Below are 19,415 nucleotides of genomic sequence, written 5' to 3' on the forward strand. Positions count from 1 at the left end.
GAGACAAAGCACCTTTTTAAGGTTCACTTCTGCCTGCATGCACTGCCTATAATCTTTAAATGGCCCCACTATGGCATTGCCACTTATTTCTTAACAGAAGTTTATAATCTCCACCCTTCTCCTTCTCTCCAACAGCAGCCAAAAAAGGGGAAAATCATCAAAAGAGTTGTTAATAAATATATAATCATGTGGTCAAAGTGTGTGTTTTCTCTCTGTGTGAGATTTAGTGAATGCGGCACAGAGTAGACCGCACTGCAGGCAGTCTTTTGATGGAAGGTCTCATTTTCAGCCTCCTGCCGTGTAATATTCAAGCCAGTCTAAAATAATACAGGACTCATTTTGGGACTTAAGACCTCTCGAATATGTTGACAATAACTGCTGGTTGGACTGTCAAATGAAAAACAGCTTTTCACAGAAGAGTGACACCCAAGAACCTAGGGAGCAAAGATCCTGAATCTGCACATTCAGATGCACGTAATACCACAAGCCGTCTTTTTTACTAGGCTGTTGTGATGCAAGACCACTAAACTGAGCACACATTGAATACATACTAGACTGTGGTTATTTATAATGCCCTAATGATGTTCCACAAAATTTGGCTCTGGATACTGGTGAGTACCACATTTGTTTATAAAAAACATAAAAACATTTTTTTGAAACAGTTGCAAAATTGAGTAACTGTATAGCTAAATGTATGCCATTTAATTACTGAGATGACTTAATTTTTTAGCAAACCAGCTGTTAAACATCACTGGATAACCAGTTGGTGTAGTTAAAGATGGACTAGGGCCAATATTTTAGCTTCTTAATCTATAGCTTAACACTAATAGCATTAACGCAAAGTAGGCATGTGACAACTGTACACACTACTCTGCATGGATATTAGAAAAAAGAAAATAATTGTTTAACTGACAAATAAGCCTTTATTCTTAATTACACTCAAATAAAAATTTTGGTTCATCTCAGCACAACGTTCTTCACAGATAATAATGGCATGTAGCTTATTCTGCTTTTTTATTCTAAAGAGTGGCAATCTCTAGCTCTGCTTGGCTTTAAACATGAGACATTCTTTATTGAACAAAAAATATAAACGGACAAAGAAAAGAATAAACTATTTTAATAGCGAAAGTTCTGACCTAAATGAGCAGATCTAATGCAAATGAAACCTAAGAAAAACACAGACTATATACCTTTTGAACCATTCCACCTGCAAACAGAGGCATAGAGGTAGAAGAGGCATGAAGTAGTCTGGGAGCATGAGAGAACAAGAAGTCTGTGTAGATAAAAAAAAACCCAAAAAAAAACCTTTAATGAAATTTGCTGAACATACAATGTGATGCTGAGAAGACATGTTAATGTGTTAAAAATACAATAAAGAAAAAAAGAGAACAATAAAAAGAAAGCACCACTTGCACTACACAGCATAACCTTAAATGGAGGACAGCTCTTGGATGTGATTATTAGAGCAAAAAGGCATGGTTGTCAGCATATGGTTGGGGAGCTTTAGTTCAGCACGCTCTTTCTTCATACCCTGTAGTTAGGTGTCATAGAAAGAGTGGAGGCATTGAGTGAACATGTTAAAACAGGTTTCTCCCAAGAGCAGGAGGTCAGTGTCTTTCTCTCTCTCTCTCTATCGTTCTCCTTCCCTCTTTCATCACCAGACCACCCTGCTGAACACAATTACACCCACAGCAAGCTCTTGGCCTGAACCCCCACCTTGCCACAGGGCCGGTGCGTGGTGAGAACTCAGCGTGCATGCTCAAATGATCTGTTATTAATTAATCAATCACAGCTAATCAAGGTAAACCTTACTTTTTTTTTTTAAAGCAGGTCACAACACATGCTGGTGATAGCTCTCCTGTAGTACAGCTTCACATTTCTGTAGAGGAGACTGATATTCAAGGCTGCATCACATTACAGTCTACAAAAACATTCAACCATGTTCTCGACTAATGTAAAAACAATTCCAGCTTTATACAGAGTTTGACCATGTCAGCAGAGGAGCATTAAAGTAAACAGGTAGTGTGTCTATAAAATTTATTTTTTTTGTATGTATTATATATATTTATCTTGTGTGTGTGTGTGTGTGTGTGTGTGTGTGTGTGTGTGTGTGTGTGTATATATGTATGTATATATATATATATATATATATATATATATATATATATATATATATAAAATGTCAAGTGGTATAGCTAGTAATCAACTGCCAGCTGATTATGCTGTGGACTGGCGGTAAGGCTCCATTGTGGTAATATATTATTTTAAGAAAATGTGTTTTAAATATAGAAATAAAACAAGTAAAAGAAATGCGGCGGGTAGTGTATTTTAGATTTGGGTGCAGTATACAGTACAATGAATCAAATAATGGCTGAATTCTGAGCTGAGACGGCGCTCGGCAGAAGTGACACGCTTCACAGCACGCCTCTTAATAAACAGCGACAAACAAAAAGCAAAGCGAGTGCGCTCACCCACTGAGGGGCGCTATAGTCCACCAGATTGAAATAAATGAAGCCGGCGAGCCGTTACTGTGAAGCTGTGTGAATCGGCTGTCCGTAGAAACGTGAACCTTAGTGAGAACCGTGAACCTACGAGAGAGATATTCTCACACATTCAAGCATGTCTGGAATTACAAGTGCTTTTTAAACACAAGTTTTATGAACTCACTCAAATTATCCAGAATGCTAACTGGATCTGAGTGAAATTATGCACTAAAAAAATTATGATTGAAGACAAGATATATATATATATATATATATATATATATATATATATATATATATATATATATATATATATATATATATGTTTTATATATATTTCTATACTTAATATAAAGATTTAATTTCCAATGCTTGCTTTATTGTTTTAAGTCAAAATCTTACCGCATGTGCTAATTATAGCCTCTTTGCTGAACTGGTAGTAAAAAAAACCTCAGTAGCTTTAGTATACCCATGAACATTTATTGTGTCCAATAATTTTTTTCATTAAATTTTTTCAATGATATATATTTAATGAATTGGGTTTACTATAGTATTTGTTTGATTGTTGGCTGTAGTTAACATTCTGAAAGTTCTCAAATTAACAAATCATGAAGAGCGTACAGTGGGCATTATATATGAATTGCAAACTGAAATACTCCATAGAATTTAGATAATAGCTCATAAAGCTTGAGCTTGAAAAAACAAAAAGTCATATAGTCTTCTCAGTGTTATAGACTACCACAAGCAATTAATTTTGCCCACTGAAAGGGGCCCTGATCATAATAGTAGGTAGACCACATAATTAATATCAGGTTGTTAACCTAAAACACAGTGTGAGTGTTGAATGCTAACAAGTTTCATCTATCAACTTCAAACCTTCGTAGACAGCATAAAGACGAAAACCAAAGGATCTATCTTGTTTGTTATCGTGATGGGGCAGACATCATGTTATTATTATTTTTTCCAGCATTGGTTTTCAGCACAGAAAAAAGAAGAAGCAATTTTAAGCCCATTACTTAATCTTGAGTGACAACATTAGAAGCAGATGGGAAGTGAAGGCTGGTACATAAGGTTGCCTTCCTAGTTTGTGGTGAAGCTGCACAACTTGCAGCTGTGTTTTTGGGGTCTACTGAAAAGAAAAACAGACTGTTTAGTGAAACTGAACTCTTAGGACCATATTGCTGTATCTCCTCCATTCTCCCCTCGTCCACCATCACAAGTGTTTGTCTAGAGAATAAAAGCAGTACCTCTCTGGACACTAAATGGTCAAAAAAATTTTATCATTATGTTCGCCTGGATGGTTGACTTCTTTTGTTCTGTTGCCTTTCTCTTAAGTCGCTTTTAGTATTTAGTATTTAGTATTTTTACTAGGCAGGAATATAGATAACAAGGTATTTAAGTATTTAATACATATAAATATATAAAAAATATAAATGGTCTCATTAATAAAGTATAATAAATTAGGATTTATATTTGTTTTTATTTAAACAAATTAATAAACTAGTTATGTTATAACAAGTTTTTAGTAAATCTAGATGGGATCACAATAAAAAGAAATATTTTCTAATGTTCTGAGTATTGAGAAATTCTTAACGTGTATAAATAATCCCTTCTGTCCACCTGCAGCTTCTTGCACTGACTGGCCACTACCAGGAAAATGACTTGCCAGTGTTTGGCAGATTAACAGAGAGCCCCCTAATGGAGTAATTACAGAGACCCAAACATCTATTTTTCACCAGTGAACTGCCATTACTCTCCGGTCCCCCCAGCCACTCAATTGAAAGTCACTTACACTCCTTACAATGAGTTATCATTGACTGCCATTTAGGCGTTCTGGAGCAATTTGTCTTACTGAGGCCATGTGCTGGTCTCATTGCAGCGAAGAATCATTCTTTCTCCAATATATCAAACATTCAAGATGAAAAAAGGAGCAAACACCCCACAAACAGATAGCGGTATGTCGCTAATAGATACTTTGAAGGAAGGAGACAAGAAAAAATGAATGTAGATAAAAGTGGAGGATGAAGTGGAGGTGCTGCCATGAAGATTGCTCCCCTCGTGGAAACTCCCACCTTCTCTGTGCAGCAGGCCATCCAGGGGTGAGCATACATATTGGCAGGGCAATTCACTCTTGTTTGAGTTCTACTGTGCATGCAAGTCTATTTATTCTGAGTCAACAAATTCATTTTATTGTCTCACTTGCATGAGACAGGAAAAAACTATTATATAATGGCTAGTCATTATATTAAAAGCAACACATTAGAGCAAGTCTAAATATACATTAGATTCAGTGTAAAATCCTTTAATCTTTTTTTTTTTTTTGCAAGTGCTGTGAAAGGTGATAAAAACCTTCATATCATATGGTGTTGAAAGCCGACATGTCTTCTAAGCATGTCTTCTACTGTATGCGAATGGCTTACTTCTGTGTGAATTAAGATATATTATTGGCCCTTTGCCACACAACTCATATATCACACAATATCAGTTTAACAGAAGCACTAATTTCCTATTACATGAGTGTTCAACATACGTAGTTTGCATAGTTTAAAAATAGAACAATGTGTAAAATGTAGTGTTATGTGTGAGAGAAATGAAAACTACAAACACTTATATTAGACAGAAAAGATAGGAAATTTCTAACAGAGTCTATAAAGAAAATAAAAAATTTCACTTGATCCCAATGATATAAAGAAATATTTGATGTAGATCTCTCACTTTTGTCTAATGTTGCAATTGGAACCAGTGAAATCTGACATGCACTTGAAATACAGTAATTATCTCTCTCATTACTTGTGCAAGTCTTACTACTTTTAGCACAGAGATAAGATGACAACTCACAGCATAAAGCTACATTTCCCAGCCACTCCAAAATGCAGAACACCCTGAGTAGAATGTTTTAAGAGTATGACCTTACGCTGGCCTTGTCAAAATGTCACGCACTATACTCATTATATTCCATGAATCAAGTCATAGAAATGTACAATCTTATCTGCTGTTGGTACAGTGTGTGTCTGTTGTGTGTGTCTGTGTATGTGTGTGTGTGTTTGACTTAATGCCAGTTACCCAGAGTTTAAATAAAGTTTAAGCACAATCCCTCTTTGTAAGGAAAGCGCACAAGGATTGCCTGAGCAAATAAACTACAAAAAACAAAAAAACAACAACAATTGTATATATAGCAATCTGTGCCTTTTGCCCTTCACAAAGATAGTTTTGCAGAGAAGAGTTAATAATGTGGCTAAATTGTTTTGTTAGATTACTTATTTTGCCAGCTTTAAGCAGTGACAAATAACCATTATTTTTTTTCTTGCACTGATAATCGGGACAACTTCAACATTTTTTTTACCAGTCGAAGTGAGCCCATTAATCCTAGGCGATTTTGCTGATAAGCGTTGACTGCCAAATAATGACCATGTCACACAGGAAAAGAAAAATATGTGAACAATTAAAATAAGACAGCCATTATCTAAAGATTCCTGGCTGAATTTACACTATTTGTGATTATATTTATGTAATATGTGTAACTACACCAATTATTCAACAACTGCCAGCAAATTAGTAATTTACAATGCTGATAAATACACACTATTATATTGTAGGCTAATATTTAACACCTTAGAAAAAGAGAAATGGGTATATTCTATATGTAGAATTTCTCTGTGTACTTCTGACAAATGTTTAGGACATTTTCATAAATCGAAGGGCTGTGGTGTATGAGCTCAGATTTTCATCTGAGTGTTTTTAATTTACTGTTATCTCCAAAATTCAATCAGCAATACACACTGTCTTGAGGCATTCTTTACCACTATCAGTATCAAACTAGCAGTGTAACATCATTAAGCTATATCTTATATCCTTTTCAGCTTATATATCTTAAATAGAGGAGATTTTATATATATATATATATATATATATATATATATATATATATATATATATATATATAGAGAGAGAGAGAGAGAGAGAGAGAGAGAGAGAGAGAGAGAGAGCAATTTCAGACATTTTAGCTTGTCATTTATGCCACATGAGAATATTTTTTAACTAATATGAATTGGTGAAATTCGAAAACAGATATATAAACATATCTACAAATCTATAACAAAATTTCAAAATGTGGTGCAATTATTTTCTAAATATGTTAATTGTAATCAAGTGATAATTGAGCTTCTTTATTATAATAATTTTGATAATAATGTGACTACATAATAGACTTCCAAAATTGCTTCTTCTAGGGAATAAAACCTTTTTTTTTTATATAAACTTATTTTTGGGTGACTCTGAAAAGCACACCTACATACCTAATAGGTAAACGTGTCTTAGCATTTTGCTATATTGCAGCCTAAAGTCTTTTTTTAACCTAATTCATACAGGAATTTTGTCAATATAAATGAATGGGAAACCTCAGGCATTCGAATAGTAAGGTATTGAAAACAGTTGGGTCGGTAATGGTTGTTGGGTCAGTTAGCAGCTAGGCTTTTGTTAACAGTTAAAATGCACAGTAGCACATGCACATGCACAAGCATACACACACACACACACACACACACACACACACACACACACACACACACACACACACACTTGTAACAGCTACAATTTATCCTCATCTCCTAATATCACACCAGTATGCCATCTACAAAACAACAAACTTTACTGAGATAAGTCTTATATGCAAATAGTATTGACCAAGCACATAAAATGCTGGCACAGATGCAGTCATTTGTGTTTGATATTTAGCATCATAGTGGCCTGCAACTCTGTGTAGATCAAAGGGATTCAGAAGCCTAAGTTTCAAATCCCCTTCCAAGTCTATTCTGGTCAATCTTTATTTAGCTCATTGGCATTCTGACCCCATACTTCTGGGACTTTGAACCCTCAAAGTTTGGACAAGCTGAATTGTTCTTTTAAACACATCGTCACTGGGCCAGATAAAAGAATATCACTAAGCATCTTAAGGTTTTAGTGCAGTGTGGCAGCATGGGCTTTGCCTTTGGAGCCATTTACTATATAGTGTATTAGGAATGGCTGAGAAAACACACCCAAGGGGGTACTGGGAGAGAAAGAGAAAAACCTTACCCTCATGCTAAATTAAGTTAATTTCAAATAAGATAAAAACCCAAGATATTATCTTCAAACAAAGGAGTAAGGTTAAAGAAAGGAAGACATCTATTAAGCATATCTAAATTTTAGTTTGTCATGCTTGTGTTGTGCAGTTTTAAATGCGTTAAATTGACAGTAGAAAATTGTCTCACTTTGAATTATTGATCTTTCTTTATATTCAAAAATAATAGCCTTTAATATCCCCTGGATTTCTTTTAACCAGAGTGCCATCAGTTTCAGACAAAGCACCATCTGTGATGTCTATTAATCTAAAACACTCTGGTAATTATCATGTTTAAATATACATTTTCTTGTATTTCATATACTGAGACAATAGTGTATAGCTAAACAAAGGTGAATTTCTGTACAAAGTAATTCCTTTTTTTTAATGGCTTGATAAGGCACAAAGATTACACAGTATTGAATGTATATGCGTGCACATGCTAGTTTGTGTTTTCCTGAGCAGCTCTCACACCCTTCTTCTCTCCCTCCCGCCTCTTCAGTCTCATCAGCCCCCGTGATTAAGATTTGGCACCTTGGACCACATTGTCTTCATTTGGAAATATTTCAGCCGCATTCGTGCCACTCAGAGGGGAAAGCGAAAGAAAGGAGGAGTAGGGGAAAACACACCCTGTTGTGTGAATCCTGGAGAAGGCCTTGAACCCTGCCATTCATACCATTCACTTCATCAGCTGAGTCTAATTGCCAGAGAGGACAGGAGACCCCAGGGCCGATTGTTCCTTATCCTCTTTGGAGCCTTCTGAGGCATGAAAAGTGAAAGGCCTGCTTTTGATCTTTTTTTTCTCTATCCCTTACACTCTCTGTCCATCTCTCTCTCCTGATTTGCTTTCTCTTTTCTGTCATCCCTGCTATCCTTTCCCTCTGAGTGACACCCTCCTTTCACACTATGTGCCCTCTTCTCCATCCACGCAAAATAATTATCAAGCGCCGCTTCATCAAATAATGCCTGAGATGGGAGGTCATGGCAGGGAGGGCCAGAGGTCTGAAGAGGATTGAATCCTTGATCCAAGGAGAAGCTCCAAGCTCATCTTAGCAGCATGCTCCTTAGCTCACGGCATCTTTATGTACCATGACCCCGGGTTTTCGTTCGCCTCTCTTAATGAGACCTTCCAGCTCAGCCGATGGAGTCTCTATCTGAGACTGGGAGGCCAGACTACAAATAAGACACGGGGGCCGCACTCAAACAAGGGAGCATCTGTGCACGTCTTATTAGGGCACAGCAAAGAGCTCACTCTTCTAAGGGTTCCACCAAAACCAAGAACATATCTATTGACACCTACTTGTCCCTCAGTGGTCAGTATCTTTCAGACGAAGCACAGACTTCACACACACTAGGTCTTGAGAGAAGTAATTTTAGAGAACTTTTGAAGAGCCAAGTGGTTAACTCATTATAGGTAGAATTGCATAAGCAAACGAACAATGATAAACAACAAAATTCCTTATACTAAGACCTGAAAAAGTGCATGAGGTCTGAAAAAAAAAGTCCTTCACATGAATGTGCAGAACAAGGGCCCAGACACTCAGATGCTGAGCTCAACCATTCTTAGCAACATTCATTATCAGAATTGTTGAGAAATGGAGTGGGAATTTTGTTCTCAATGTGTCTAAAAAGTTTGTATGATATGTACAAGTGGCCTGTTAGTCTTGGTTATTATTTCCAAAAGTGCTTGGGCAGTAAGTAGTGATTCAGAAATGTAAAGGCATGCACAACAATAACTGAGTACTTTAAAGAAGTTTGTTTTTATAAAACAAGCACAATACCTTTTTTGAAATTCTAGATTTGCATACAAAGTGAAAAAGTTGCATGTGAAATAAAATAACCTGTTTTGATTTCTTACTATAAAACTGTGCTCGGTCTTTATATTTATTTAATTTAAGCAATAGCCTAAATATAAAAAAGGTGTTTATTATGAATTCTTCACAGTTTTTTCAAAGTTATTTAAGTTTTCTCAGTAATTGAGAAGTGTAGCTGCATTGCTATAGAACACAATTTACAGGAATTTACTCTCATAAAAAAGCAAATATGTGTTGCAAACCAACTCATAATATTATCCACAATAGAGAAGCATTTATTTGATAAATTCTGGCTTGTTTTTTTTTTTTTTTTTGAATATTCAAAAGACATAAAATGCCAACATTGGAAATCAGTAAACGAATTCTGGCCTTGTCCGCACAAACACTAAAAAAACTAATTTAAAAAATTGTATCATTATCCATGGAATAAAAGTATGATGTAAAGAGGAAAAGGTAAGAGTGTCTAATATTACACAGTAGATTATGTGGCTCATGTGCCAGCCAAAACATTACAATCAATATGCACATAAATAAAGAAGACTGTGTTGCTAACTACTAATGTGTTGTTAATAAATGATGAAGAGAAGACAAATGTAAATACAAAAAAAAAAGAAATGAACTAGTGGAAGCTTTTGCCCAAGGGGACAGACTGTTGCAAATAAAAATCAGGATACGCCAGTTTACCAGTGTAATATGTGTAAATAATGTGTAAATAATTTTTAATGATTAATGATTGTCATGAGGTAACGCGTGATTAATTGCAACTTAATCACACAATTTTATCTGTTCTAAATGTACTTTAAATGAATAAGTTTTTACAATAAAATTGTAAACAACATGAGCATGGGCAAAAAAGTAGATGCTTTATACAAATGTAGCATGTTAATGAAATTAGTGCCGTTAAAATTAATTTGCATTAACACATTATTAATGCATTAATTTTGACAGCCATAATATTATATATATATATATATAAACATGTCTTTATTAATAAGTAAATAAGCAATTTTATGTCAATATTGATAAAATAAACAGTATATTAATCGTTGCACAGCGATTTGATTTCACAGATAAAGAACAGTCAAATATTAAATTCTAATGTTAAATACAATGCAAGCTCTTATTCAAGTCTTATATGCAAAACCTGACTAAAGTAAAGGGAAACCAGAAAAATATGTGTAGCAAACAAACAAGCCAGCTACCAAAAACCTTTAAGCAATCATGTAAAGCATGTTGAACATCTGAGTGCTATGAAAGAACAAAGCAAGGCCTCTGTCAGCCCATTGATTCTCTCCTGAAGGCACCCCCACACACACACACACACACACACACACACACACACACACACACACACACACACACACACACACATGCCCACACATCCACAAGGCTCTGTATCGCTACATGCATCACCCTACTACTCTTGGAGAATGTGTGTATTGATCTAGCCTACTTCTGTAGAGTTAACTCGGTGATAAAACCTGACCACGGGGCTTCCATGCGCCTGAGACCGTTTGGGATGCTGCTGGAAAACAATGAGGGGGAAAAACAAAAGAAGCAGAAATAAAAAAAATTGGAAAAAAGTGGAAAAGATCTCAGCCTGTACTACAAGTAAAATCTATTCAGCCTGATGAGGGAAGCACTTTGACAGTCTTTTTGGCATGGGTTTATTTATTTATTGCCGGAATTGTGTTGCACTTATAAATGTGGCCGGCTACACCACTAGGGCTGACAAGAACTCGAAGACATTATTCATGCTGTTATCTTGTAAAGTGTAAAATTATCTTTGTGTGTTTTTTGTGTGTTATAAAATTGTATTTTATAAAGACTTATTCCACCTTGCATTGTGGAAGAGATTTATCTAGACATAGAATTCACATAAGTGAATGTGGGGGTTTTTATGTGAGTAAGAGTGCGTGCCTTTATGCTGCAATACATGCCATTGTGAGATTCTCTGTGTGTGCTCAAGTGCATCCAACAGTGGATGCAGTGTGGAAGTGTATGTGTGTTGCTGAATTTGCACAAGTGTGCCATGTTGTCATATTTGTAACATTCCATGTGGGAGGGTCTGCTGAGAGGCAGGCCATCTGTAGTGTTCTGCTGATCGACATGTTGTAAAGCGTGATTGGAGAGTGTGGAGACTCGACTTGTCAATTCTTGGCACATAATGAGGCAGAAGGGAGCAAAGGCAGGAACGAGATCCAGAGATAAACAATTAGATTAATCCCAGCGGTAAAGGCCATGGACAATGGAAGATCTTGCCGAAAAAACTAAATCAATATGGCGTCTGCTGAGGACATGCCAGGGCAGAGCGATGAACAGGTTAACACTTATTTCTCAGATCAGAATGCACACACACATACATTGTAAAAGAGTCATAACTTACTTAAAATCAATATTGATGCAAACGCCACATGAAGCAGAAAGTCAACATGCTTGTTCTCAGTCAACGAAGATGTCAAAATGAGAAACAGCACATCGTAATACATACATTAACTTATTGAGGCAACAGAAACACATCCTGAAAAGGCCCCAACAGTGGCATGCTGGGAGAATGGGAAGAGACAACAGGACAAATGAGGGGATCCAGCCAACAACGAAATGATCTTTCAGGAGGGGAGAGTTGCTTTTCACACCCCCTCTGTCCAAACAGGATGGGCCAGTCCCAGTGCGCCTCCGCCCCTCTCAGGCCCTGCCCAGACTCGCAGGTCTACTCGCCATGTCTCCCAGCAGGCTTTGTGTGGGCCGGCTGTGCCAGGCTGCAGAGCGTCCCATTACGTGCCTCCACTAGCTTTAAAGACCACCATAAAAACAGGCAAAAAAGAGAGAAGGGAGAAGGAGAGAGAGGTGAAATTATGAAGCCATTTCCCTGTGGAAAGCCTGGGAACGCACTGACCAGAAAGGTGAGAGTTTGTCCCGCTGTCATTTTTTTCATGCAGAGAGGCACATCGGCACAGTTCCCGCAAAAGATTTAGAAAAAACAATCCCCCAACCCCCAAGCCAGTGGGAGACTTGAGAAGGCTGTTGGGGAGGCCTCTGGGAGCACCGGTGTCACAGCTCCACTGCCCTTCAGAAAACTGTCTGTCTGTCATTGTTGGCTTGTAAATCAGGAGATAGAATCTGCGAGCAGGGGTTGATTTTTGTATATATAAAAAAAAACAAAAAAACATATGTACGTGTCATATTAAAATTGGAAAATAGATATGAATTCAGCATATGCAAAATACATTATAAAACTTTGCTGTTTTTCAACGCTTGTAGCCCATAAAAACTTGGCGCATATTTAAAATGCTAGATGCGAGGTAAAATTTACCCATTGTTTAAGCTTGGTTTGAGATCTCCCAGTGACAGCACTTTTTCTCAAGGGAGTCTTGGGTGACCCAGCCTGACAGCCAGACTGAAGCATTTCTTGCATGCCTCTCTCCTATCAATACACCCCTTATTCCCTAACGCACACACACTAGTTTCTTTAAATCCGCCAGGAAAAGAGACTTTTGAATAGGTTTTGTGGTGTTGCAGCAAACATGATGCCTCCCATGTGGCAATATATGGCAAACCCTAATAATACCACAGTGCACAATAGCTCTGATAGCATGACATGATGAAAGCAATCAGGGTCTCAGACATTCCAAATATCTATCTCACTCTCAATCTATTTTTCCTCCTTTATACCACCCACACTTCGCCAGTGTGAGAAATAGGAAGATGACCTAAGAGCTGTCAGTCATGTGGCCCATACCTGCTGAAGCGTGAGTGGGGTGGAGCTGGAGGCATGCAGTCCATCAGATCTGTTTTCACACTCTGCACACCAAGGTTGAAAACAACGATGAAGACCACAAAAAAATAAGGGAATAAGAAAAAGTCCCTTAATTAGGGAGTGCAGGAAAGAGAGAGTACTTGTTCGGATGGAAATTATGAAGGGGGAGGGCATTAGATAAAGATAAGAGAGAAAGGAGCACGGAATCTTACAGAGATGGGAGAATAACCGTTTTTCTTGATTTTAGAATTTGGCATTTATCTGCCATAATTTTTTTTGTACAGGCAAAAGCCACCATACCACTGGGCTGCTGGGAAAGATGAAGGAATAGAGAAGAAACAAAAAGAATAGGAAAAAGTGAAAAAAGGCAAACGTGTTAAGGTTATTTTTCTCGATAATAAGTTCTGTGATATGAAATTAAGATGGAGACAAAACTGCTTTCCTTCCCACAACTTAAAGAAACATCTAACCCAAGATTTGTGGTAAACAATTCTTAAAAAAAATTCTAATAGCTTAAAGCTTTCTGTTTTAGCAAAAGACTTTACCAAATTATTTAAATAAATCAGCAATAAAATGTATAATTGTTACAGAGAAATAAAGAGAAATAGAATAGTGTTCCTTCTAAAAATTTGCGGTAAGCTCTGTGGCTCAAAATTCAACTGAATTGCGTCACTATAGTGACCAAATTAATGTGAATTAACTTTTGCACCATTTCTTTTAATCAACACCCTCAAAAATATTATTTGGGATGCACATGTAGGTCTGCAAAAAATAAAAATAAAATCAATAAGCATTAAATATAAATGCTGTATAATGATAACACAGTAAATAACACGACACATAAAACAATACCAAAAAATATGTTAAAAATATGTGCAAAATAATACTAAATAATTTAAATACTTTTACATAATTAATTTTTAATACTTTATTTTTCTCTTTTGTTTATTATTCATGTCTTATAATATAATACAATACAATACAAAACTATACAATATTATAAGGGTCTTAATTATCAGGCATTAGCAGCAGTTTATGAAAAGGTCACTGATAGAGAACATAATAAATAATTCATAATCCAATCACACAATTAATCCTTATATAATGCCTTATTGCATGCTGTACTTAGTCACAGGATCTTGTTAATCAAAAATCTATATATTTAAACAAAGTAAACAGGAGTTCCCTTTAAGTATGTTTTCTGTCTGAAGTTTTTCTCAAAGAATGAAGATGAGAAGTAAATGAGGGTTGGCAGCCAGTGTGAGCCAAGTGTGAGATTAGTTCTGCAGAAGTGTTGTTTATATGATCCCATGGAGACAATCTTCTGGTTCTGCCCTTGTGTTTGGCTGACCAGACCTCACCTGAGTCCCAGTTGGAGACCCCCACGCTTGGCTGCCTCCCAGAGCAGCTTCCCTAGTGGCACTGATTTGTGCAGAGCATGTCTGATCCTGTGCAACTGCATGGAAGGTCCACTTGTACCTGGCTTCACCCTAGTGAATGCAAGGTCAGAGGGATTCAGGAGGGAAGTGGACCGTTCACTTTGCTACATTTCATTCAGGTGCAATTTGGAGTTCTCAAACTTTCTTTTTTCATCATGAAAGAAATGTAGTAACTACTATTCTCCATTAGAAGGACGTTTCTCAATGATGAGTGAGGTGATTGAGAGAGTGGAAGCATCCATTTTACAAAGGAAAAAATAATGTTGAGTTAAGGCCTAAACCTCTTAAAAGAGAATAGAAAAGGAGTGGAAAAAAAATTATTTTTCAGCAAATTCCGGGGGACGAAAAAAAAAATTTATACTTTTGTTTTAAGGAACTACTTAAAAGTTAAGCTGGTGCTCTTATATATGTTAAATGTATGTTTTATGGTAAGAAATATAATTGATAACTCATTGGTGCTGGATAAATATAAAAATGTACATGTCATGAGATAAAAGATAGTTTGCCTCAAAAAACAATCAGAGTTAAATGTGATGCTAAAATCAGCTGCATCACACGCTAACTAATTACCACATTAGTATTGGAATCGAAGCATGTGATTATTTTATGACAAGTATGTATGACAATCAGTTAATTGAATAGTTGTCCTACAATAATATGTCTGTTTCATATTAAGGAGTATTTTTCCCACTATTTTCCTTGTTAAATAATTTAATATTTGGAAGAGAAAGATATGTAATTTCATGAGAGATGCCTGTTGCTAATCAGATTAAATGAATGTCAGTAAGCGATAAGTTCTCTGCATTATGGTTTGTTTCTTGTGTTACTTTCTGTTGATGAGTTCTCCCAGAGTCAATTTTGGAATTGTTAATAGGGAGCCAACACTGTGTAGTCACAGAGTGTTTTCCTGGAGTGAATTCATCACCCTTAATGCATATTCAGTTCCTGGATATAGATATAAAAAATTCATACACACCATATACTTTGTATAATTCGAGTGAAACAGAATTTAAAACTACCCGGGAAGTAGATTTGTTCCTATTTTCCTCTATTTGTGACTATTTTTTACTTTTTCTAAGTAATTAGAATTTTTTTTACTTTCCCTTTTTTTCCTTGAAGGATCAGCCTTTATAAGAGGACAAAACTTTATTTTTTAATTGTTTGAGGAGAAATTATTTTTACTAGAACTAACAGGCCTGATTTTTTTTTTACTTTCTATTTACTGCATGTTTGTGAATATTAAAATGATCTCACTTGATAGCACAAATACATATTACTTTTCCTTAATTCATAAGCTGCAATGAATTTGCTGTCTCAAATCCTCCTTGCAATCTTTGTTCATGATATAGTGTAGTGATATGCTACTGTGCTCATTTAATCTGATCGGTTCAACCAACCCAAGAGTCTTATAAAGGGTTACAGTCACAATTATGCATATGCAGACACACCACTGCATAACATTCAGTGCAGAACCTCATGGATTTACTGCAAAAATATATATTACTAATGGTTATAGGATTGCATTTATAAATAAAAGAAGTTCAGGTCTGTCATGTACATCTTTTTGAATTCTTTGTTTTCTCGCTTTTATTTTTCTGTGTGGTTTACTTAAGAATATATCTAAGAAATTGCATATCTCAATTCTGTGCATTACAAGATATAATAATTAAGACCAAATGAAAAAAGCTGCATTTAAGTTAATTGATATCTATTTAAGCTATTGATATCAGGTCATCATTACTGTCATAAAGAAAGGCTAGCATTGCCTTTTTAACCTTTGTGACCATTCTTCACTTTGTCAAATAAATACATTTTTACAATGAACATTGTCTTAAAGCAGCTTTACACAGATAATGTGGTGATAAAGAATGAATAAGATGTTCTTTATAAGTGTTAGTTTGTCCCTGATGAACAAGCCGGTGGCGACTGTGGCAAGAAAAAACTCGCTGAGGTGGAATAAGAAAGAAACCTTGAGAGGGCCAGACTTGAGAAGGAATCCACCCTCATCTGGGTGGCACTGAATGTCCATTTATTACAGTTAAATGATATTGAGGTGTGCAGTAATTGGTGATCAGATGCAAACTGTACCCCTGTGTCTGACTGTTGATATTACTACAGTCCAAATCCATCCTCAAAAGCTCCTGTCTTATTTAATAATTTCATGAATACCCAGTCCAATGAGAAATCATACCCAGCTGCACAGAGTGGCCTTCAGTCAAAAAGAACGCCATCCAGAGACAGGCCGGGGGCGAAGCAGGCAGATCTGGAAGACGGGCAGAAGCAGTGGTCACTGGTACCTCAGAAGCATGTTTAACTTGAAACAGAGACAGAGAGAAGATGGGTGACAGGGAGAGAAAGATATGGATTATTATAAATCTTAACTTAAACTTGAACTAAAACCAATACCCATTAAAATTGGCATCCATCAGAGTTAGAACCCAATAATGACAGATTGCATTTGCTTGTACAAATTAATCAGTTGATACTTTTTTCAACTGCAATGCTGCACTATACTGCAAAATCTGCATGTTAACATCCGTTAACATTGCTAATTATTTTCACAATTCAACAAATCTCCTTACACTGCAGCCACAGTTGTACTGATTACATCATTTTTAGCAGAAGCAACTATATTAACTTAATGAAAGTATCCTGGGTTTTTCATGCATTGTTCTTTCCAGAATTTCTTAATAAATGGTTCGTGAAAAAGCTTAAAATTTGATTAGTTTGCTACAGATAACCATCCAATCAAAGGATGGAAAAATGCAGACATTATTGTACACCTGGTAGATGGCCCCAGTGCCACCAAATTGAAATCTCATTGGTTAAAGCAACAGCTTTCAAGCAACATGACCGTTGAGCTGCAGACACCAGTACTGTTGATTCCTAAGACTTCAAGAAAGATTGCTTTAACCCGGCAATGAGATATGATGGCTGAAATCTGAATAAATAGAAACTAAAATCTAAACTTATATGCATGTTGTGCTACTCTTAGAAGCAGTACAACTAAGAGAAAAGCTATGAAATGAAGAGAACATGCAACTGGGAATATCTTAATACATATTGATGGACAAAAATATATTAAAACTTAAGTAAGTGATTTTGATAGTGTTATGCAAGCAGAGAAGGCTTTGCTGGGCCTGACGGCCCACCACTGATATATATACACACCAATGAAGAATTTCCCTTCAGTAGCAAAATAAAGCTCCTTTTCACTTCCAAACTCATCAGGGGGACCACTGATAATCACGTATTTTAAGCAGGCAAATTTTGTTTAATCAACATACTGGCGATACTGTTCATACTGTGCCCCATTATTATTACTGCTTCTTTATTTTGTCCTCTTTTCCTAAGGTCAGGAATCTTTGCTGCCTTTGGACAATGTCCTCTGTAACAAGCAATTTAATTAATTTTTATGGCCTGTGGCTAGCAGAGGTGGCAAAAGAACACATATCCTTCACTTAAGTAGAAGTACAGATACTCATGTTTTAAAATACTATGGTAGAAGTTCAAGTATTGACTATACTTTTTTACTTAAGTTAAAGTAAAGAATGGGCTCTGACATTTACTTAAGTAAACTTTCTTTCGGCTTCTCCCGTTAGGGGTCGCCACAGCGGATCCTCCGCATGTTTTGATTTGGCACATGTTTTACGCTGGATGCCCTTCCTAACGCAACCCTCCCCAATTTATCCGGGCTTGGGACCGGCACTGAGAGTGGCTGGGGATGGTTCCCTGACCGGGAATCAAACCCGGGTCACAGCGGTGAGAGCGCTGCATCTTAACCACTAGACCACCAGGGGACAAATCGTAGCCATTACTACTACAAGTTTTAGTGTCAATCTGACTTTTTTTTATCTGTTATAAATGTACCTTTCATTTACACTTTTCAAGTGTTTAATACTCTAATCAACATGGGCATGGACAAATATGTATCTTAATTAACTCAATCTGACTTTTTTTTATCTGTTCTAAATGTACCTTCCATTTACACTTTTCAAGTGTTTAATACTCTAATCAACATGGGCATGGACAAATATGGATGCTTTATGCAAATGTATGTTTATTTTTAGTGAAACCATCCTTAACATGGAGCACGAAGATAAAATATTCTAGTACATTTTTAAAAGTAATTATGGTGTTTTAAATTACGTAAATCATCAGGACATCAAACGTAACCTTTGCTATGTTTCCACACAAACGTTTACTGAGGTGATACCAGAGAAAATGTACCTCTTCTAAATTTCATACAGATGACATAATCAGAGAATAGTATTCGATAGTTATTTATTTAAAAGTAGACTTTTCGAGCTTTCTATTCATATATTTATAATGTCCGTGAGACAATTATTCTTTAAGATTCAGGTTGTTTTATTTATGTGTCTGCGAAGAGAAATGAAGGAAAGAGATGGCAGAGAGCACACCCTGTCTGTTTTCTTTATTTTACAAAAGCACAGCGTTTTGTTGTTATAATGAGTGTATACAAATAAATGTAGACCCTTTATAAATTTGAATGATGTTTTTTTTTTGTCTGTATGATCAAAAAAGACATTGTAATTTTAGTTTGTTCGGTGTTATAAGGAAAGAATGCCATAAAATGCGCCGTCGCGTTTGTCGACCCTGGAAGGTTAATTGTGTGCATCATGTCGAATTTTGGTGTATATATAAATATGAGTAAAGAAAAGACGTGAAAAAATGTGTGTTGAGCTGAAGGTTTTAATTTCAACTCTTTTATATTTATTTATTTAATTTTTATTGAAAATGGTCAAACAGAAATACATGCTGCATTAATTGCACGTTAATAAAAATGAGTGCCATTAAAAAATG

The 19,415-nt window shown here is 36.0% G+C and overlaps 1 long non-coding RNA gene across 1 annotated transcript; it reads left to right on the forward strand.

Annotated features, from left to right (window-relative positions):
- Positions 1–1,472: 1,472 nt before the first annotated feature.
- On the forward strand, positions 1,473–10,076 carry LOC124395828. Its single transcript, XR_006927684.1, has 4 exons — positions 1,473–1,731; positions 1,831–2,019; positions 4,110–4,582; positions 8,084–10,076. It is a non-coding gene; the product is annotated as an uncharacterized LOC124395828 (long non-coding RNA).
- The last annotated feature ends 9,339 nt before the right edge of the window (positions 10,077–19,415 follow it).

The sequence above is a fragment of the Silurus meridionalis genome, chromosome 13, assembly GCF_014805685.1.
Source record: "Silurus meridionalis isolate SWU-2019-XX chromosome 13, ASM1480568v1, whole genome shotgun sequence".
Classification (NCBI taxonomy): Eukaryota; Metazoa; Chordata; class Actinopteri; order Siluriformes; family Siluridae; genus Silurus; species Silurus meridionalis.